This window comes from Mesoplodon bidens (assembly GCF_964165515.1).
Source record: "Mesoplodon bidens genome assembly, chromosome: 1".
NCBI classification, from domain to species: domain Eukaryota; kingdom Metazoa; phylum Chordata; class Mammalia; order Artiodactyla; family Ziphiidae; genus Mesoplodon; species Mesoplodon bidens.
In genome coordinates this window covers 217,886,260-217,899,532 of record NC_138176.1, presented here as the reverse complement: position 1 = coordinate 217,899,532, position 13,273 = coordinate 217,886,260, and positions in this window count along the sequence as shown.

Sequence of the window (13,273 nt, the reverse complement as noted above, 5' to 3'; positions counted from 1 at the left end):
ACTGAAATGAACATTTTTTTCTGGGAACCTATGGAGTTTTCAGCTTTGTCACAGCCATCTGATTTTTTGTGTGGTCTGAATTCAATAGTCTTTAATATGTGGAGGAAAAAACCTCACATCTGCACCTAAAGTTTCAATGAAAAAGTCTCAAAATGAGCAATAAAACACTGATTTTTATTGGGTAATGTTTTGAACGAATATAGAGAGAAACATGATAAAGTGCTATTTTGACTTGCAAAGGAAAAGAAAATATCAAACACCAATTTTACATATGGGACAGCAATCAGAGCTGAACCTTAAGGTAATTGCCTATGAAGTCGCATACTAATTCCTTAGGCCGTTATTTTAAAAAGCCTCCCATTAACTGATCTACTGAGTTTCATTTCCCTTTATAATCTTGTATAGTTATATTTACCCTGAAGAACACATCGTTTTGCTGTTTCCTACTCCTGTCCCTTCAGGTGTGCTTCTCTAGCTCCTTTTCTGGTTAATATTTGACATATTAAGCCAAACCCTCTCTCAAAGCCTGTCTCAAGAGTGTTCCCATTCAAGGAATTTTCCATATAAACTTCAAGTCACATTAAGTAATTCCTTTGCATTTGAGCACCCTTGTTTGTGGATTGCATGTGCTTCTTCTCAAAACAATTTGAGAACACTTAGATGGCGGTGTCAGCTTTGCGATGGCTAACCTCCCAAAAATCAAATAAATGTCTTAGAGCTAGGACAGTCTGAAGAGAACACAGGGTGTTGTTTGTTTGTCTTTTTAATAATCCTTACCTTGTGGTGCTAGTTTTAGGATTACAGATGAGTGGCTACCATGTGCGTGGCAGCAAGTATGCACCAGGGAACATGGGCTTTTGGAGAGAGAGAGAGAAAGAGGGGCGGGGGAGAGAGAGAGAGAGAGAGAGAGAGAGACCTGGGCTCAAATACCAGATTCACCATTTCATTTCTCTATGATCCTGGGCAAGTCCATTTTTATCTGCAGTTTCCACATTTACAAAATGATGACAAGCATATCGTACTTTGCAAGTGCTGTGAGAATTAGCTTCAGATAATTTACATGATAAAGTTTTCATTGGCGTCCACAGTGAGGTCAGGCTGTCCCTAAGAGAGGCCAGCTATTTAGTTGTCAGGAGGCCCACCATACTAAATTCAGGAAATTTAATACGGCCCAGGCTTTTGTTATGTAATTTGATGTTTAATAGCTTTTGGATCTTAGGATCATATAATATCACGTGCCCTGCTTCTCAATAGCTCAATCAAATAACCATGCTATCTTATCCGGACACTTTTCCCTGGAGAGTGCATGAACCGACGGCACCAACAGGTCCTCCCTTCTCTCTGCTTCTGTCACCCAGCAACCTTCCCTCGTTCACCCTTTATTCCTTTCTGATGGTATGATTGTAATCAAGTATAGTTCTGGTCTGGGAAGTGATTCATTCTTCTCTCTCTCCTCTCCTCCCTTCCCCTCCCCTCCCCATTTCTCTGTTTCTCTCTCTCTCTCTCCTCTCTCCACCCCAATCCTATCTCCCGTTTGAACTGAATACAGAAATACACAATACATACATACATAATACTTAAAGAAGGACATAAAAATCACCTGTAATCTTAGCATTGAATGCTAATAAATGGGACTTCCCTGGTGGTCCAGTGATTAAGACTGGACCTTCCACTGCAGGGGGCATGGGTTCAATCCCTGGTTGGGGATCCTGCAAGCTGCGTGGGGTGGTCAAAAAAAGAAAAAGCGAATAAATGTTAAGTTTAGCAACAGTCTTTTCTTCTGTAGTGATCACAATGTATATAGAGGGTCTTTTAAAATTTTATTTCCAAATTATATTTTTCAGAATATAAAAGTAATATATACATTTTGCACCTAACATGTTAACATTCTATGCCATTTGTCATCTTTCAGAATCCAAATTTAATGAATGTATAGTTGACCATTTTAATTAAACATTCTTCTTTAATTGGACAATTAGAAATATTACAATTTTGCAATACTAGACAATTAACATCATTGTAATCATCTTTAAACATACATATTTTGCACATATCTAGCTATTTTTAGGATAAAATTCTAGTAGTTAACAATCACAAGTCTCAGTTTAAATTACTAATTTTCTTTTCAGAAATGTCCCTCCTCATGAGCACACATGGCCCATGATGGCCCATTTCCCTGCACCATGCAAATATTAAGAAATACAAAACATTCCAGTTAGTTGAATTAGAAGGGAGAAGTGTTTTTTTCTTTTTGTGCAGTTAGTAATCCTACCATCTGTATATAATCATAAATCTGTACGCTTTCCAAAAATGTATTTCTTAACACTTAATACTTATTGAATTGGCTACAATTACAGAATAATTTAAAATAGATCTGGGCACTTTGCTTCTTGATTTTATTGGAACGATTTTAGCATTTTAACCTTAAATGTAATTAGGCTGTTGGTTGGTTAGAAAAATATTCTTTATTATATAAAAGAAGTAAGTACATTCTCATTTAATAAATCATTTTATTAGACTTTTTAAGGTTGTTAAATGCCTTTAGGGTACAACTGAGATTACCTTGTAATTGAATTTCTGTGGTTTATATAAATGATATGTTACAATGCATTTTCTCCTTTGACATATTTAAATAACATGTTATATATATTCTAAGATTGAACTATGCATGTGGATTTTATTTTGAAATTCTGATGAATTCAGTAGCTGTTGATTTGATTTTAGAGATATGCATTCACACTCAGATTATATTGGTGTCCTTACTCATTTTCTCCTTTGATCTGTAGGATATATTTGTATTCATATATATTTAATTTTTCTATGCTGTATTATTTGGAATATAAAGTTTTAATACTATTTTAGCCCACTGATTTTTTTATTATTTTTTTACTGAAGTATAATTGATTTACAATGTTGTGTTAATTTCTGCTGTACAGCAAAGTGATTCAGTTATATATACATTATTTTTTATATTCTTTTCCATTATGGTTTATCACAGGATATTGAATATATTTCCCTGTGCTATGCAGAAGGACCTTGCTGTTTTTCCATTTTATTTATTATAGTTTGCATCTGCTAATCCCAAACTCCATACTCCATCCCTTCCCCATCTCCCCTCCCCCTTGGCAACCACAGGTCTGTTCTCTATGTTTTAGTCTCACTGATATTTTATTTGTTAGGAATTTTAAAATGTCTCTTCTCAAAGTAAATTAACCTGAATTTTAAGTTTCTTGATAATACTGGAAAAAATAAACGATTCAAACATTTGAATGAGAAAAACCCGGGTTCAAATTCCAAGCATGTGATTTTTAGCATGCAGCCCAATCTCCTCTTCTGTGTTTGGGGAGATAAGGATAAACTAAGATGTTAGCATCCAGGAAGGGATCTGACATGTTCCTGTTAGCCCAAGGCCTAGGAGAAGAGGAACCCAACAAGCCTGCTTTCCTACTATCTGCTTTCCTCCTCAGCACTATCTGCACTTTTTCAGTTGTATCCTTGTTCTGTTTTTCATGTTTATTGGCCTTTCGTCACCTCCTTCCCCTTATTTTATCCCTTATTCTAAGAGAACTTTGAGATTTTCCTTCTGCACACAGATGCAATTTTCTGCAGATTGGGGGGCCTGTTCTGTTATTTCTATTGGATTAGTCATCTTTCCATGCACCTCCCTTTTATTCCCAGCTTCTTATTTTCACACAGCATGCAGTTATCTCCTCCTCAGCCTGTTCCTTACATACGCCTGATACCCATATTTCTTAGGGACGACAACTAGACAACTACTTGAATCTTTTTGTGGAAGCCAAACAGTTGTCTAAAAGTTTCTTTTGCTTCCTCTCATAAATCATGTTTCCAGAGATTTGATTTCCGTGGATTTTCAGGATAATATATTCCTCTTTCTCTTATGCTACTATATTTCTTTTTCCTAGAGGGACCATATAGGGTTTTTCATCAATTTTTAACACTATGAAACAGTTGTTACATGAAAGGATATGTGTAACATATATATTTATAATATAGAGTAAGTAACAATATAATGAAACAGGATGTTACTGGGATTGTTGAAGCTTCCTGGAAACCCTCTCCAATTACCTCACTTTGTGCCCCATTTTTAAATACATTTCAGACCTTTTCTCTATCATCTTTTCCATTCTTGAAGTCTACCCTTCAGATGTTATTTCAGGGAGAATCTGTTGTGGTAAAGTGCTTACTACATGAAAATGTCTAATTTGGCTTTCTTTGAAAGATATCTTTGCTGCATATGATGCTAGGTTGAAAGAAGCTTTCAGCATTTTGAAGATGTTATTCTAGTGCCTTCTGGCTCCTGTTGAGAAGTCAAATATTAATCTAGTTACCATTCCTTTGTTCATAATCCATCTCTTCTCTCTGCTTTTCTAAAGATCTGTTATTTTATTTGGTGATCTGCAGTTTTTCTAATTTTGTACCTACATGTGATAATTTATTCTATTTGGGGTTTGTCGGTGTTCCTCAGAATGAGTTCATTAGTACTCATGAAATTCTTAGCCATTATCCATTTAAATACTGCTTTTGTTTAATCTAGTATTTTTCCAGAACTTTGATTAGATATATGTTGGACTAGTTCATTCTATCTTCCATGTCTCTTAATCTGTCTTTTGTACTTTTCCATCACTTTGTCCCTGTGTGTACCAGTTATATGATTTCTTAACTTATATCTTCTGGCTTCATTAATTCTCTTCTTAAAGTGTTATTCTGTAAACTTAGCTTTAATTTCACTGACTGTATTTTTGATTTCTAAGTGTTCAATTTTGCTTTTTTTAGGGTATGCCTGCTCATCTTTGATAGATGCAGAGTTATGTCATTATTTTTGCTTCTGTGTTGTCCCATAGTAGAAGTGGGGAGAGAAGGAGGGAAAAAATCTCCCTTTAGAGGACCATTCAGAAAGCAGAGGTAGAGGAAAATGCACAGAAAATATGTCAATTCTTCAAGATTTTAGAAAGAACTAGATTCCTCTTGGGATACTGTTGCTTTTCCTTTGGGTGTGCAGTTGTTTTCTTTTTCTGGGCTCTCATTCCAATGATCTCATGCCAAGAATATTAGTTTATTCCGGTCTATTGCTATTGTTTTCCACTTTCCTGTGTTTAAGTGTGAAGATTGCTTTCATTCAGTCCTACAAGTGTCTTCTGTCTCCTCTATTTGAGGTGATCCCTTCACTACAATTGCACAGTCCCTGCCCCACCAGGATGAACAGAAGCTGATATTGGGTTGCTGACTGGCTCTGGTCCAGCACTTTGTTGTCTCCCTTTAGATCCTATGAAGTCAGAGTTCACAGGAACAGTTCTGTTCAATGAATAGCATGTGCTTGAGGCCTGTAGCAAATATATATCTCACAGCAACGAAGATAATCAAACATAATTAATAACTCTACTCTTTCAGTCAGATCTGAAACTTATCTAGCAGTTATGATTTGACTGAAAGATTTTTTAAGTTACTATTTAAACTCTTAAACTCTCAGCTCTTCAACCAGAGCACAACTACCACAAATTATTTGCAAACTGATAAAAATGAGAAAAGCCAGTATAACAAGTTTTCTCTTTTACCCCTGAATGTGTATCTGCAATATTGGTGTAGTTTGATTCTTTCTCTCTCTCTCTCCCTCCCTTTCTCTCTCTCATTCTCTCCCTCCCTCATTCCCTGCCTCTCCAGGTTCTTCTCTGCTTTCAGAAAGGAAGAATAAAAAATGCTTTAGCTTTCAAGAATTTTTCAGAATTTCCTTGAACTTGTAGTGTTGCTTGAAACCAATGACCTTATAGGAAGATCTTAACATTGGCAGTGTGTTCAATTGTTCAGGCTGAAAGAAATGCCTGACTGGCTCTGTTTAGCTCCACCTCGGTCAAGAGTAGTTTTGGTCAAGAGTTTTCCTTTTCATGCCTTCATCTCCACCTAAGACATTTCTACACCCAGGTTGGTGTAAAAAAGTCTAAGATTGCTGCAAAGTGAGTGGAACACAGACAATAGATTACAGGGAGGGTCTGCACTGATTGACTGCTCAGTGTTGAGTCTCTATCTGATGATACTGTCCTTTCTACCTCTTACCTTTTGGCCAGGTCCTTCCTTTTAGTTCTGTCTGCCTTCTTCCCTCAGCCCCAGTCATATTAGTTTCTACAAGCAAGAATAAAAATACTCTGCCTTAGTTTTCAATATCTATTTTGCTCATATTGAGAAAAAAATTGTTTGACAGGCACAGGGTGGAAAGCTTCAGAAACTGGCAATAAGCTTAACTGGGGAAAAAAGAAAGATTCAGGAGATTCTATCTTTTATCCTTTACATTGAATGAAAAGCTGTATTAAATATGAATTTTTATTATTAAATATATTTTTATTATTAAACCATGCAATTAATTTGGTAATATGGATTTTTAAAATTATCAAAAACAAGTCACTAATGCTGTTTATAATTTCTTAGGACCTCGCCATCTTTCAATTCTCTGGACAACCTGAAAAACAGAATAAATATAGTTTTGGGGTTATACTTTCATGAAATAAGTAGAGATTTATGCATACTTAATTTTTAGAAGTTGGTAAGCTCTTAAACAAGATAGAATGTACTCAGAAGAATGACTACTATTTTTTAAGCTAGTTCATAGAGCTTTATCTTTTAACCTCCTAATTACATTTAGCGATATACTTGACATTATAGGCTACTTGATTTGTTTATGAAAAACTCATCATCTTAAAAAAATTTCTTCAGACTCAAATAGTGGTAAAAATTCTCATTTTAACACTTACTGACATTTATTGAGTACATACAAGACATGAGGCATTTGGTTGAGAGCTTTACATGCATTATCTCATTTAATCATCAGAGTGCTGCAATGAGGTATATAGAATGTTATCTTAATTTTACACTTGAAGAAACTGAGGCTTAGAGAATTCAAATGACTGGCTGGTCCCCAGATAGTAAGTAGTGGATGCAGGATACAAATCCATAGGTGCCTGGCTTCAAATCGCTTACTCTTCTATGTGCTGCATTTCAATATTTTTCATTATGGTGTCTTTAAATCTGCTTGCTTTATAGACAGAATATCATCTTCTTACATAAGAATCTTCTCCCAACATAGAATTATAGCATTTTACCATTGGAAAAGCCCTGCAAACCATGAGGTCCTGTAGTTCCCATGTTGGGGGCCAGTGTGCCCCGGTCTATTGCAGCAAACTCACAAAATCAAAAGGTTAGTAGGGAGAACCTTCAACATTTTCATTGTAAACACATTATCTTCCAAGTACTGTCAGATGCAGTTTGAATTACTAGCTCAAGTCATTTCGGTTTCAACTTTAGATAATGTTAAATTCCTTTGAGCGACAGATACCTTTAGAAACTGTTGAGTTTCCTGGATTGAGATGATAAGAAGTACTGCAGTATAACCTATGTGAAACAGGAGAAGAGGGTGGCAGTGTCCAGTCTGGTTTCAAGGTTTGAGAAGTGCAGTGCTCAACACATCCCAGGAATAACTAATTGTGTTTATTTAAGAATAAAAATTTTGGCATTTTTTTCTAATGATTTTTATTAATTTTAGAAAATGGATATTAAGTTGTGAGGGTATAAATATTTATTAAATTTTTTGGACCTAGTGACTTAAAAAAGGATCTGTGAGTTATTTTTTTGGTCCAGGGGTGATATGGAAAAATTACTGGGACACTAAGAACACCATAACTGAAAAAAAATTTGGGAACATCTGATCTAGTCCAATATACCATTCAATGCCTGAGGTAGACTCTCTGAACATATTCAGAGACCTATAGATGAGATAGACCTATAACAAAGAGAGAAATATACTAAAACATGTAAAAAAGAAAATGATGTATTGACTGAAGTACTCCCAAACTGTGATTTTGATTAAAAATTATCAAGCATGGCACATATCAAAGACTTCACGGCTTCTTAAATTTACCCTGCCTGTATTTGTTCAACTCAGGACTAGGCCATTTTACTTTTCTGTTCACATCAAGAAATATCTCTTATCTGTTTTGATCTCCTATTTGGTTCCAAAGTCTGTAACACACAAGTTTTGGGAAATCCATGGGGATGGGACATACATACAAAAAATATTGTAGGGATTTCCCTGGTGGTCTGGTGGTTAAAAATTCGCCTTCCAGTTGCAGGAGACAACAGGTTCGATCCCTGGTCGGGGAACTAAGATCCCACATGCCACAGGACAACTAAGCCTGCACACCGCAACTACTGAGCACACGGGCCATAACTAGAGAGCCCACGTGCCACAACTACAGAGCCCATGTGCTCTGGAGCCTGCACACTGCAATAAGGAGCCCGCGCACCCCAGTGGAGGATCCTACATGCAAACGCAGATCCCGTCTGCTGCAGCTAAGACTCAATGCAGCCAAAAATAAAAATAAATAAATAAATGTTTTTTTTAAAAAGAAAAAAATATTGTAAATTTCCTTTTATATGCTAGTTACTAACAGTGTATATTGTTGCTGTTGTTGTTGTGCATGTAGTCTCTAAATACTAAGAGCCTATTAATTCATTCAACAACTTTTTCTTGAGTGCACACCAGGGGAGCATTATATTAAGCTATTGTTAAGTGTTCCATAATGACAGAGTTTTTACTAAGCATGGATGGTAATCATATTGAATCTTGTTCTTAAAAAAACACACATTTTAAGTGAATTAAGAAATAAAATATTATTTTTCTTTACTTAACTCATGGGTCAAGATGTCCTTAACAATTAGATGACTGGTAGTTTACAGATTAAATTAGAATGATATTTTGTTGAATATTTAATAAATGAATATTTGGCTATAAATATACTCAAACTATAGATAAGTATTGAATAACATGTATAAGTCTCATTTAATAAACTTCCTCACCTTTTAACAACCAAATCCCATTTTCTTCCTCAGAAGTTACCCTTGTCCACATTGCAGGGTATATCTTTCCATTATTCTAGGCATTTAAATACACACAGAGTGGTGGGATCATATTATAATATATATAATTCTACTGTCACTTGCTTATTTCTGCTCATTTATAAATTCTGAAGCATTTTATGTATATATATCAATACATATATAACTTATTTATTTTCCCAAGTTTTATTGAGATATAATTGACATAAACATAGTATTAATTTAAGATGCACAACATAATTATTTGATATACATATATATCATGAAATGATCACCACAATAAATTGTTATTCATCACCTCACATAGTTACAAGTTTATATATATATATACATGCACACACACATCTTTTCAATGAATTCAGCATTTTCCATGGTATGGATTTACCATAATTTAGCCAATCTCCTAACTGTGATTCTTTTTATACTGTTTCCAGTTTTTTTATATTACAGTGATGTCTTATACAGCGTTTTCATTCAAATATTCCTGTGCACATACGTAAGTGATTTTGTTGAATATATTCCTAGAAGCAAAGTCCTTTGGGACAAAATATATAAATGCTTTAAATCTTGATAGATATGGCCAAATTGCCTTCCAAAGTGGTTATAACTTATCCGTTCTTCTGCCTCAGTTATTCTGCTACTGATTCCTTCTAGTGTAGTTTTTATTTCAGTTATTGTATTGTTCATCTCTGTTTGTTTGTTCTTTAATTCTTCTAGGTCTTTTTTAAACATTTCTTGTATCTTCTCGATCTTTGCCTCCATTCTTTTTCCGAGGACCTGGATCATCTTCACTATCATTATTCTGAATTCTTTTTCTGAAAGGTTGCCTATCTCCACTTCATTTCATTGTTTTTCTGGGGTTTTACCTTGTTCCTTCATCTGGTACATAGCCCTCTGCATTTTCATCTTGTCTATCTTTCTGTGAATGTGGTTTCTGTTCCACAGGCTGCAGGATTGTAGTTCTTCTCGCTTCTGCTATCTGCCCTCTGGTGGATGAGGCTATCTCTAATGTCCAATAGTATTAACAGAATTAGCCAGATCACACATATTGATACATTTCGCCCCCATTAACAGCGAATTTTTGAGAGAACTTTGTTTAAGGATGATGCAACTAGGATTATACCTTTGTGAGGTACTTCTTAAATGTCGAAGTTTTTCTTTTACTTTAAAGCTACGATGTTAGGTTTAAATGATTCATGAGCTATAACATTCTGGTAGGTTGTACCTTTATAACAATATATAAGACTGTCACATTAAATGTCTTTTGTCTGACTGGGAATATTTGTTTCCTGATAGTACCATAAGGAATTAATTTTACTTAGTTATGTTTATCCATTCTTTAGCCATAAAACTTTTGATTTCATATTGCTTTATGGGTACCTCTTAGCAAAGCCCTAATGACTAGAATTTTAACACTTGTTTTTCAGATTTATTTTATGTCACTTAATCTAGAAACTTTTGTCTTTTGAAAGGAATTAGTTGTTATTATTGATATATTTTGACTTATCTATTTTATGCTTTTTATTTACACATGCTCTATTTTCTTCTTCATTTCTTCCTTTATGTTATATTGTTGGCTTGAATTAGTTTGGTCTGCAAATTTCCAAATCACATTTTTATTCATCTACTGGTTATATTTAATTTTTTCTTATTTACTAAGGTATAATTTATATATGTTAGGTACAAAGACCTTGCATATACAGCTTGATCAGCTTTGAAAATACACTTTTTTTTGAATGTCAGTTTGTCCCTTTCTAAAAAAATTATATTAGAAAAGGCAATTTCAGACAAGGAAATGTATGGATGACACAAATCTTGACTGTTGAATATGTATTCCTATCAAGATCTCCCTCACCTAAGAAATTTCCCTCTTATATTATACCAATCAATTTCTGCCACTCAGACACAAGCACTGTTCTCATTTCTATAACCATAAACTAGCTATGCTAACTCCAGAATTTCATGTAAATGGAAGTATACAGCATGTGCTGTTTCACGTCTGCCTTATTTTAATCAGCATATGTGGGAAATTTTTATCCAAGTTATTGTGCGTATCAGCAATTCATTCTTTTATTTTGCTAAGTAGTATTCTATTGTACAAAATACCAGAACTTGTTTATCCATTCACCTGTTGTTGGATATTTTGCTCATTTCCAAATGTGTGCTAATAATGAATTAAACTACAATAAACATTTTTGTGTAAGTCTTTCTTGCTGGATGTACATACCAAGAACTAAAAAGAGTCTGGGATTTTACCTTTTTGCAAGCTAAAATGCTTGCTTGGCACAGTTTCATGGATTCTGGCATAACACTAGAGACTACTGAGTCAAAGACAAAAGACTTTGTTCCTCAGGGCAGTAAGCAGCTTGAGTATCAGTATATTTGCATCAGTTCCCCTTGCCTCCGAGTCTCATGAGATGATATGGTGGCGCCCAAGTGGGTGCTATGCATGCAGTTGTTTGTGACAATACCAAAAGCTGACAACACCAAATGCTGATAAAGTCGTGGAGCAGCACAGGTGCTCACCCATTGTTGGTGGGGATGCTTAATGGTCCAGCCATTTTGGAAGACAGCTTTTTGACTGTTTCTTAACAAAACTAAACATCCTTTTACCATATGATCCAGCAATTGCACTCCTAGGTATTTATTCAAATGAATTGAAAACTTATGTCCACACAAAAACCTACACATGAATGTTTATAGCAATTGTATTCATAACTGCCAACACTTGGAAAGCAACCAAGATGTCTTTCAAGAGGTGAACGATTAAACAAATTATAGTACATTCATACAATGGAATATCATTCCATGATGAAAAGAAATGTGCTACCAAGACTTGATTAGATATGGTGAAATATCAAATGTGTATTGTTAAAGAAATCAATCTGGAAAGCTTATGTGCTATATGATTCCAAATGTATGATATTCTGGAAAAGGCAAAACTATAGAGAAAGCAAAAGGAAGAGTGGTTGCCAGAGGTTCAGTGGGAAATGGAGAGGGATAAACAGGTGGAGCACAGGGCATTTTTAAGGCAGTGAAATCATTCTCTATGTTACTGGAATGGTGGATATGTGACATTAGGCATTTGTCTAAACCCATAAAATTTTACAATATAAAGAGTGAACCCTAATGTAAGCTAAGGACTTTAACTGTTTTTTTAAAAATATTTATTTTATCTATTTTCTTTATTCTTTTGGCTGCATCAGGTCTTTGTTGAGGTGTGTGGGCTTCTCTCTTGTTGCCACATGTGGGTTTTCCCTCTCTGTGGCACTTGGGCTGCAGAGCGCATGGCCTCTGTAGTTTGCAGCACAGGGGTTCTCTGAGGCTCACAAGCTCAGCAGCTGTGGCGCTCGGGCTTAGTTGCCCAGCAGCATGTGGGATCTTAGTTCCCCAGACAGGAATCGAATCTGTGTCTGCTGCATTGGAAGGCGGATTCTTTATTGCAGGACCACCAGGGAAGTCCCTTAATTAGTTAATAGTAATGAATCAATATTAGTTCATTGATTGTAGCAACACACTACACTAATGTAAAATGTTAATAAAAGAGGAAATTGTGTGTGGTGAGACAGTGGTAGAGGGTGGTAGGCAGTATATGGAACTTTCTATACTTGCTGTGCAATTTTTCCATAACCCTAAAACTATTCAAAAAATAAAGTCTATTTAAAACAAAACAAAACACCAAAACCTACAGTCAATTTATCTTGACAAAGGAGGCAAGAATATAAAATGGTGAAAAGACAGACTCTTCAGCAAGTAATGTTGGGAAAGCTGGACAGCTGCATGTAAATCAGTGAAGTTAGAACACAACCTCACACCATACACAAAAATAAACACAAAACGGCTTCAAGACTTAAATATAAGACATGACACCATAAAAATCTTAGAACATAGGCAAAACATTCTCTGACATAAATTGTACCCATGTTTTCTTAGGGCTGTGTCCCAAGGCAATAGAAATAAAAGTGAAAATTTAAAAGTGGGACCTAATCAAACTTATAAGTTTTGCACAGAAATGGAAACCATAAACAAAACAAAAAGACAACCTATGGACTGGGAGAAAATATTTGCAAATGATGGGACCAACAAGGGCTTAATTTCCGAAATATATTACAAACAGCTCATACAATTCAATAACAAAAACAAACAAACAACCCAATCGAAAAATGGGCAAAAGACCTAAATAGACATTTCTCCAAGAAGACATACAGATGGCTAACAGGTACATGAAAAGATGCTCAAGATCACTAATTATTAGAGAAATGCAAATCAAAGCGACAATGAGGTACTACCTCACACCAGTCAGAATGACCATCACTAAAAAGTCTACAAATAATAAATGCTGGAGAGGGTGTGGAGAAAAGGGTAGGAATGT